This window comes from Magnolia sinica, chromosome 5 (genome assembly GCF_029962835.1).
Source record: "Magnolia sinica isolate HGM2019 chromosome 5, MsV1, whole genome shotgun sequence".
Classification (NCBI taxonomy): domain Eukaryota; kingdom Viridiplantae; phylum Streptophyta; class Magnoliopsida; order Magnoliales; family Magnoliaceae; genus Magnolia; species Magnolia sinica.
In genome coordinates, this window is record NC_080577.1 from 104,332,614 (window position 1) to 104,338,700 (window position 6,087).

The 6,087-nt window shown below is 41.2% G+C and overlaps 1 pseudogene; it reads right to left on the reverse strand.

Moving 5' to 3' along the window:
• Nucleotides 1-1,174: 1,174 nt before the first annotated feature.
• LOC131247131 (pentatricopeptide repeat-containing protein At1g11290, chloroplastic-like) lies at nucleotides 1,175-2,916 on the reverse strand (annotated as a pseudogene).
• Nucleotides 2,917-6,087: the final 3,171 nt, after the last annotated feature.

The window sequence follows — 6,087 nt, forward strand, 5'->3', positions numbered from 1 at the left end:
GTCCAGTAGTCCAAGTTGCAATTACCTTCACATTAATAGTGAGGGGATCTACCTCCTCATGAATATTTGGAAATGCCATTAAAATTTGGTTATTTAGATTTTATTATTTTTATTCTTTTTTTTTAGTTGGGAATGATGCACCATTTGATTTTTACTCCCTCTCCCTCCCTCCCTAAATGTTCCCAATTCAATACACTTGCGCATCCAAATCTCAGCCTTAGTAAAGTGGGAGTGAGCAGAAACCAACTCAGAAATAATAGAACAATGAATCCTCCTCCAGAATGTTCCAAATCTCGGCCTTAGTACAGTGGCAGTGAGCAGAAACCAACTCAGAAGTTATAGAACAACGAATCCTCATCCAGAATGCTAAGTATGCAAATGCAAACAACATATATTAATTCCAAATCACAAGTGTAAGTCCAGTACTAGGTGACTGGTGGTTGCTAAAAGCGACAAGGAAGATGTTGCCAAGAACAAAAGCTGTAGCGACCGGTACCCTGTAAAAGATCAGTTTAATATACTGTGATTATTTATTTTACAAGTGATCGAGCCCAAGGCAAAATTCTAAAATAAGCAAGTCTGACTCCAGAAATAACATACTTGCTCTTCATTGTCTTGTTCAAGACAAAGTATGTATTAGATAGAAACTGAATGGATCCAAGTGCCGCAAGAAGTGCTGTAACCAAACATCAATAGTGTTATTCAATTGGCTTCTAAATTTATTAAGAACTCAGTTGAGATGAAAGAAAGATGTATACAAACTTGCCATAACTAACCAATCACCAATTAAACAAAACTAATATAAAGAAATAGAGGTTTAAACAGCCAATTAGGAACAAAGATTAAGGGCTCGATTGGATGCAACATCCAAAGGAGGGTTTGAGGTGAAAGCCCCCTTTCGAGCTAAACCAGGGTTTTTTATGAGCACTTGCATGCACTTTTCAATCCCCTGTTTTACCATCGCACTCAACAAAACAGGCGCTAAAATGCCCAACATGATAAGGCAACTGCTAAGAGTGTTTTCTACTCACTCCAGTTTTATATGGGCTCGCATTACCTGGCCGTGAAAAATTGCGAGATAAGGTTCCGTACAAAGGTGATATCTAGCCTCATCTATTGGTACCAGGTCAGACGAGATACAAACACCACCACCATCAGCCATGGAGGAAGTTCTTCACCAATAATCCCCACAAGAACACATACCTTTATTGAAATGGTGAAACCTATGAGCATCTCTAACTACAATTTCCCTTCCCATAACCTTAGAGATGAACTTGGTCACAGTATGGCAATCCCCACAAACCCTTAGATTCTTCTTGATCCTAATCGTGCTTCCAGGCCCAGAATTCAAGAGCCTGAACACAATGGCAAGCTTTTCGCTGTGCACTTAGTTACAGCATCTTCTCCTTTATCTCATCCTCCACATCATGCAACACGAAATTTGTATTGGGCACATACCCTTCTTCTCCAATCCTCTCCATCAATCGATTCAACTCTTCATAAATCAAATCTGTTTGAGGATTTGATCGATCCCCCACAAGAAATGTATACACTTTTTCTTTACTTCGATGACTGTGTGACCGGCAGTTTTCTTCACCCCTCTCCGCTTCATCAAGCCTCAGACCTTGTCAACCTCTTCTCTTTTACCCGAAGACGTATATTTTTGACAATAAGACATACCGACCAGAGTTCTCTGGGTCTAATTCAAATAGTGATTTTGCGGCCAATTCAGCTAGCTTCACATTTGAATGAATTCTGCATGCGCCAAGTAAAGGCCCCCAAACACCAGCATCTGGCTTTATGGGCATGTTCTCAATGAACTCCCGGGCTTCATTCAGCTGCCCAGCGCGGCCAAGGAGATCAACCATGCAAGCATAATGTTCTGTTCTAGGCATAATCTGAAAATCCCTAATCATAGATTAAAGCATTGCCACCCTTCAGCTATCAAACCAGCATGGCTGCAAGCTGACAACAGTGAAACAAATGCGATATGATCAGGGTCCATTGAACCTTTCATCCAATCAAAGACCTCAAGGGCAACCTTCCCCCGCCCATGAATTCCATAACCAGATATCATGGTGCTCCAGGAAACCAAGTTCCGTTCTCACATACTATCAAAAACAAGACGAGCATATTCTAAGCTGCCACATTTCACATAAAGATCAACCAATACAGTTTCTATTACCACTTTCTGATTGAACAAGCTCTGGATTATAAACCCGTGAGCAAATTTTGCTTGTCGAAGGGATGCTAAATTCGAACACACGCGAACAACACTAAGACCAGTTACATAATCAGGGTGAACTCTTTTCAACTTCATCTGTTTGAAGAGCTCCAAACCCTCTATTGGCAAATCGTCTTGCACATAAGCTTCAATCATCGAACTCCATGACACCAAATCCTTTTCAGGTATCCCATCAAAGAATATCCTTACAATCTCTACCCTCCTGCATTTTGCATACATCCCATCAGCGCATTCCGAACGCAAATATTCAAATCAAGACCATTCTCCACAACAATTCTATAAATCTCATCAGTCTCATTCTTCCAACAAACACATGGAATCAAATTCAAGATCGTTACTCTATTGGGTCCGATTCACTCCTCCAACATCCGCCAAAACAACCCCATCGTGTCCTCAAAATACCCACTTTCCACATAAGCTGCAATCATCACACTCCATGAGACCACATTCCTCTCGGGCATTTTATCAAACACCTCCCGAGCTTCCTCAAACCGCCCACATTTCCCATACATTGAAACAGTAGAATTCCCCACGAAGATATCAAACTCGTATCCGAATTCTGCCGCATCGGCATGAATCTTCGCTCCCTCTTCAACATCCCGAAGATTCGCGTAGGCTTTGAAGACGAACGGGAACGTGAAGTTGTCGGGCGAGAATCCGACCGCCCGCATCTAATGGTAGAGAGAGATGGCGCGATCAGGTTGGCCATTGTCGGCGAATCCACGGATGAGGACGTTCCAGAGGAAGACGTCAGGGGTTTGGTTCGAGGAGAAGATGGCAAAAACATAATTCATGGAATTAAGGAGGGCATATTTGGAGATGAGGTGGGTGGAGAGGAAGAGGTTGAGAGGTGGAACCAGAGCATGGAAGCGTGAATGGATTTTAGGGTTTTGAGCAGAGTGCATTGATTCGTGGAGAGGAGGCAGTGGCGTATTGCGCCCCATGCGTTTTGTATCTACATCAAAAGGGCGCGCGGGAGGAGGTGGTTTGAAACAGAGGTATTTTAAAGGAGGAGAGAAGGGGAATGTTGAGTAGAGGTTGAAAGAGGTGGATCATGGTGAGTCGGGTTCGGGTTGGGTCATGATCTTCCCATGTCAGTCCTTTTGGTATGGAGTATTATACTTACAGACCTGGACTAGATCCAACCGGATTGGGGTATGTATCGGGTATTAGCTAGTTTTCAAGTCAAACACGATCATTTGTATGGGGATTGAACGGCTAGCATTGAAAACTTCTTGTGAGCCACGGAAGTTTTAGATCAAGTTGATATTTGTGGTTTTACTTCATCCAGCTACGTGTGACACTACAAACAGGTTGGATGGCAAATAAACATCATGTAAGATGGATGGACAGTGTAGATATAACACATACATCATGTTGGGACCCACGGAAGTCTGCCACGCACTGCTGTGTTATATTGTAGAGCTGAGCATCGATACGAGTCGATCGAGTTATGGCTGACCTGACCCGACTCGACCCAGTTTTGAAATAGAACTAACCCAAACTCGACCCGACCATGCCAGACCTGATTCGAGTTTGGATCTGGCCAAACTAACCCGGACCAAGTCTGACCCAATCACAGGTACCGAGTCAGGTCAAGTTAGCATCTAGTCAAGTCGGGTGTAGCAGGCATCCGCTGGCTGAAATCACAGCTCAAAACCTAGGTGCACTTGACGGAATTGTAGGCTCTCCATCGGCTACACGGCATCTCATATCTAAAATGTCAAATCTGATTTTTTTAATATGTATGAATCGGGTTTTGAATCGAGTCGAGTCATTACCGAGTCAAATTTCGGGTCAAGTCGAGTTGAGTTACTGGGTGACCCAAACTCGACTCAGTTTGACTTCGGATTAGACGAAGTGTACTTAGTTCAGATCAACTCACCCATTCGGTTCAAGTCGAGTCAAGGCTAAATGAGTTGGATGAGTCAAGTTGTCCCATGCGCAACTCTAGTTATACGCTATCCAGCCTCCCTTTTTTGCGAGGACGAGTCCGTCCGGCAAGCGTCGTATTGCCTGTGGCACAGATGGGGCACACTGTGATGTTTGTGAGAAATCCAACCCGTCCATCTAGTTTTCCAATTCATGTTAGGAGATGAGCACAAAAATCACGTAAATCCAAAAACTAAGTTGTATGACAGGAAACAGTGAGGATTGAACGTCCACCATTGAAACATTCATAGGGCCACAAAAGGTTTGGATCCGCCTAATATTTTTATGTTTTCAGTTCATCCCAATTAGAATGGCCTTATGAACGGTTTGGATTGCTTATAAATATCACCCTGGACCTAGGGAGATTTTAACTATAGGCATTTCCCTATCAACATTTTCCCTGTAGCACTGCATACTTGAGTTTTGGATTTACCTCATTTTTTGGTGGCTCATGTCCTAATATTAGCTATGAAAATGGGAGACTGGATGGATTTCTCACAAATATCATGGTAAGCACTGTACCGGCATTAACTTGGTTCGGTCTTGACATGTCTTAAGTCTTTTTGGGACCCAGTCTCATTCTTACAGACCCAACTAGGATATGATCAAGTTGGGGTGCCTATCTGCTCTTTGTATATAAAATGATAAATGGAGACTTGGGTCATTACTCACGGCTCAATGGCTCAATGATAGTGCATATTTCAATACTGAGGTCATGGGTTTGAATACCCAAGTGGTATGGGTGAGTGTAAGTGTGTGCAAAAAAAAAAAAAACAAACAAACAAACAAAACAAAAAAAAAAACAAGATAGAAACATTTTACAAAAGAAATCCTCATGAATCCAATATTTACTAAAGAATTACTCTATATAACAGCTTTGCTAAGACCTCATGGCACAAAGGTGTGAGATCCAAGCCATCCTTCATAGGGCCACTACTGCATGAAACAAATGTTGTCGTATCTCAGCAGGGCAGAGGAGAACTACATGCATGTAAATTTGACTATCTCTAAGCAATTGAATGGCTACATCTCACAAATCATTAGCACTAATCCTATTCCCTTTTTTACCCTCACTTTCTAATGAGTTCATCATTTGATTAGATTCAGATATAGATGTGAAATAGGTTTTGGGAATGGTGGTAAAATTCTTCCTAGAGCATGATGTAGCCAATGCATAGTCTTCTGGGATAGTTGATTTTGGGGCATGATCCCAAAAATAAAGTATATACAAATTTCAGGTGGACGACACCACGCGAAAGAGTGGTTACTGAAAATTAAAAACCTCTCTTCTTTTGTGTGCAACAAAAGTTTTAAATTAAGTTGATATTTGTTTTTTCCTTTCATCAAGGTATGTGTATCAACAAGTTGGGTGCTCAGCAAACATTAGGACACACGAAGTTTTTCATGGTGGCGTTCAACAACCGCAGTTTCCTATGGTGCGATCTACCCAAAAATTTTATCTACTTCATTTCTTGTACCATGCCTTCAAAAAAAAAAGTTGGAAAAACATATGGATGGCTTGGATATACAATGAATATATTGAGGTGGGTCATAAGGTCGGGGTTCCACCGGCAACGCTGGTTCGAAGTCATTAACCTTATATGATATCCAGCCTGTCTAATAGATGTAATCCACTATGATATCCATAAATAACAAAAAAGAAAGAAAATGTTCAATATAAAAATGAAGTGAGCCAAATTATAAAAATAATATTACAACTCTTGAAAATATTAAAATTCACATACAATTCATTTGGTAATTCGATTAAAAAGATTTTTTTGTTAGTGTGGTTATCAAGAATGAGTGTATATGTTTCACAAGTTAGATGCCGTACATGTACAATGTGGTCCCAAAATTCTATACTTTATTGCTTCTTAAAGAAAACAGGGCACTTTGGTAACTTCTCTTCT